The following is a 4354-nucleotide window of genomic DNA, read 5'->3' on the forward strand; positions in this document are numbered from 1 at the left end:
TTGGATGAGTCTTGAATTTTTGAATTAACTTCTTGGGGAAGAAAGCCTTTTACTGAAGCTTATTTCTCTTCTGCCTGGTGCTTTTTAAAGCATTCATTATTAACTTAGAAGGAACTAGATTTTGAATAAACTGAGTGTTCATCTTGTAGGGATTCCTTTCACCTCAAATTTCTTATAGCTCTTGACTTGGCATATATTCTGGCATTCTTACATTGGGGCTGGGGGTCGTCTTTGCTTATTTTCATTTCCTTCCTTTTACAGCGAGGACCTCCATAGTCAGTCAGTCACTACCACCTCAGACCTTGTTATGAGCTCATTAATAGTAAAGATACGTATTTAATACATAGTGGGATCTGCCTACTTTGGATCATAAAGGGATTAGAACTAAAGCTGTCTTCACTTTTCATTGGCAAATAAATCTGTCATGAGTTCGGTCCTGGATAGTAATTCTGGGAGCCCTCCCTTTCTCTTCTCTGTTCTCCCCTAGGGCCAGTGCGTGATTTCTCCTGAGTGAACACCCGCTGTCTCTCAAGTGACTGATTACCTGAGTGGGGAACGTGGGCTGGTAGCAGAGCTCACTAGTTTTGTTTGTGCTGTATGTGCTCAATTCTGAGCACAAGCCGGTGAAGGACTGTCTTCTGAATGAAGAGGCTCTTGCGCGTGCACACACACACACACACACACACACACACACATACCCCTCTAATGTTCAAGCTCCGTATGTATTTAAAGCTAGAGTCTTTCTGGCTTGATGCTCTATGAGGCCTTTTTCTTAATTATTTGTGTATCCGTGTGTATCAGACTGTGGGCTAGTTCAGCAAGAGCTGGATAAACAGCACTGTCTCTCAGAGAAGTTATTCCTGTTCATCATTCTCTCCAGAAATAGCGATGGGGAGGGGTCAGATTCAAACTGGTTTCCATGGAATATGTGTAAGAACACAGTAGTTCCTTTAAAACCTAGGTTGGAATTCAGGGCATTCAAATACAATGAGGAGGTATGTCTAGAGAAGTGATCTGTGCCTGACTTGTGCAGGAATCCAGAACCTTAATATTGCTTAACAGCTCATAATAGTAAAACACTGAATATAGGTGGATGTTGCAGAAAAGGAATTCATTGCCAAGTCATAAAAATATAGACATGATCTTACTAATTGCCTGAGGCAGTACTAGAGATGTCAGATGTCAAATGATCTCTGCGACAACAACTTGCAAAATTATTTTGTTCAATAAATCACTTGAAATAGATTCCTTTTAGACCTCTATTTACTTTTCCCTAAACCAGTATAAACTTAGGGTAATGGTAGTGACTGTTTTAGCCAATGGAATCTGTTCATGAGAGAACTGGGTGCCCTGGAAATAATCCAAATTAGCTTGATATAGTTCCACTTAACCTTCTATCACGAGGAAAAACCATTACTCTGTATCTCTTGACTGAGGCTAGGATGGAGAGGTTTTGAAAGCATTGCTTTCATTAAAGAAACTTGCACCAGTATCTTTGCTGATAGTCTGTTTAAGGTGGGTTTTAATTTGGCATTTGGCCAACACCATGAGGAAATAGAGCTGATTCAGTAAGTGAATGGATGAACAAGTTTGCTGTGCTTCAAAATTACCCTCTTGTTGCGTCTTCAATAATTCTTGGTTATCGGGCTGCCTCTAAGCAATAATGGTGTTAAAATTATGTGGATGGAATTTGGTCTCTTCTGGAAATTGGGATATAATTTGGGAGCTTCGACAGGAATTGCTGGAAAGCAGCAGCCCGTGTCCCTGACCTCTTGTCCAGGGTCTCCTCTTGTGTTTGTGACAGGCTCTTCTCCCAGCTGGATGCTGTATCTTCCCAGCATGTTAAAGGACACATCTCTTTAAACCTGCACTGAAGTAAAAGATGTTAACCCTGACTGCAGAGTAGAATGACTTGAGCTTTAAAAAAATACCCATGTCTGTGTCCCCCTCAAAGTGTAATGAGTTTCTCCAGAGTGGGGCTTGGGCATTGATATTATTCTAAAAGCACGGGGGAGAACCACTGCTCTAAAGGAGGTTTCAGCTCAAGCCATAAAGAGCCTGAGCCCCCTCTCTGCCGAACTGGAGAAAGGTCTCCTGAATGAAGGATTTCTTCTGACAATAGGGGTCATGTCAACACCAAAGTTTCCAGAAAAAGATGAATTTAGCCGGCATTGTTTTTGTGGTACTTTGCTGAGAGGTCTCTAAATGTGCTCTCACAAACCCTAAGCATCTCTCCGCTTAGTTTCTGCTTCCCTCCCCTGGTGTTGGGGGAAGAATTCCCCTCTGTCCCACTTGCCCGGCCTGCTCTGATTCTGTCCAGAGACGGCAGTGCAGTCTTGCAGCACTGTTTATAGAGGGAAGGGCCCATTTGTAGGGTGCCTCCCATGTGCTATGCTGTGTTCAAAGAGGGTGCCTATGTGTTTTAACCCAGACAGTAGTTTATCATTATTGTCCCTTTACAGAAAAGGAAAAGAAAGCTAAACCTTTTCAGGTTCACTCCGAGAGCAGAACCAGTTTTGAACCACGTTCAAAGTGCATGATCATGTCACACTGTGCTGCTGTCTATGTTTTGCTAGTTTGGGTGTCTTGAAGTGTCTAAGAAAATCTTGCCTTTGAAAAAATGTTTCAGGATATTCAGCCTCAGTGAATGAGGAGATCCACATGTTCTCTGACAGCAGTGGGAACGTACCTTCTTAGATGTTGGAAAGGCCTGAGCTCTTGGAATCAAAATGGCTGACCTTGAGGTATAGCCATTTAATCACTACTGCCTTAGAATAGTTGGTTTTGTGGCTAACTGGACTACCTGAATAGGCCTGTAGGTCTGTATGGGATGGGGCTCCTGGCGAAGCCTACTAACTTAACTTCCCGTCCTGGTCATTATCCTCACTGCACCAGCGTCTTACTCGGTCACTTAGGACAAAGTTTCAGTAGTTTCTTGCTATCAGAATATGCTCATTTGTATCTAACCCTGCCCCGTAACTCAAGACCTTTCCTTCTTGTCCCATACTTTGGAGTTTGTAAAAGCTGATTCTCAGCCAGGTTAGGAAGTCTAGTTGTATCAGTCATGACTTCTCTCAAGAGAAACTGTAGATCTCTGCTTGAGGAGGGTGTTGCTAACACTAGAGAAGAAGATGAAAGAAGGTAAGAGAAGACCATTCGTAGGCTCACTGTGTGCAGCAACTATTTCCTGTCTCTGTGCACCTCAGTTTCTGTCAGCCGCTGACTTTGCTTAGTGCCCTAGCTAGCTAATTTCTTCCTCTTCTGCCCTCCCTTCTCCTCTCTTCTCCTCCCTGTCCCCTTTCTCCTGTCTGATGTGGCACTTGCTCATCTTCCTGCTTTTACCTCTTGTCTGCTGTGCGATGTTAGCCCGCTTGGGGGTATTCACCACAAAAGACAGTGTTTACTCAGCATCAGGAGGTTCTTTCAGAGCATTCCTGTTTGCCTTGATACCTAGATTTACCAAAACCATTTAGGTATTGTTTTGTAAAACCATTTCTGGTTCTGAAATCTGGCTAGAGCTCGTGTCCGAGAACCGAGTCCGTGGCCCAGGCAGTTCGTTAGATGCGCTGTGCTGTGATGGGTGCTAAGGAAAGTATTATAAAAGGAACCGTAAGGGGCGCCTGGGTGGCACAGCGGTTAAGCGTCTGCCTTCGGCTCAGGGCGTGATCCCGGCGTTCTGGGATCGAGCCCCACGTCAGGCTCCTCTGCTGTGAGCCTGCTTCTTCCTCTCCCACTCCCCCTGCTTGTGTTCCCTCTCTCACTGGCTGTCTCTATCTCTGTCGAATAAATAAATAAAATCTTTAAAAAAAAAAAAAAAAAAAAAGGAACCGTAAGGGAGGGCCTTTGCTTGGAGAGGGGAGAGCTGAGTTGTCACTTAAGTCACCTGGTCTTTTTGCTCCTGTCCATGAGGGTTATTTCCTTTTCTGAAAGCTGGTTGAACAGAATGGGTTCAGTGTTAAGGTAGTTTGCCCATGAAACAGCTGAGTGTCTGTCTTCCCCCTCACTCCCTGAAGTTTGCCGTTCGAGCTGGTTGAGAGGAAAGTTCCTGTCCTTGGCCTGAATTCTTTACGTCCATGTGTGACTCGGGCTCTGACACTACATATGGGTAGTGTCTTGGAATATTTGTGTAACCTAAAGCTGACAAGCCTTCACCATTAGAGAAACTTCATGTCCTCATTTAAAAAGAAAGAAGAAACCCTCTGAGCTTTAGGCAGATAGATGGACCTGTGTTGGGCCCAGTGGGGTGGCTGGCACTCGTGTTAAGTGAATAAAGGCCAATGAGTGAGCCTTTTCTGGCTTGATCTTTAAATCTAAGGCCACTCCAAGCTGGCCAGAGAGGTGACTGTAGAACTAC

Source organism: Ailuropoda melanoleuca, chromosome 1, assembly GCF_002007445.2.
Source record: "Ailuropoda melanoleuca isolate Jingjing chromosome 1, ASM200744v2, whole genome shotgun sequence".
In the NCBI taxonomy this organism is placed as follows: Eukaryota; Metazoa; Chordata; class Mammalia; order Carnivora; family Ursidae; genus Ailuropoda; species Ailuropoda melanoleuca.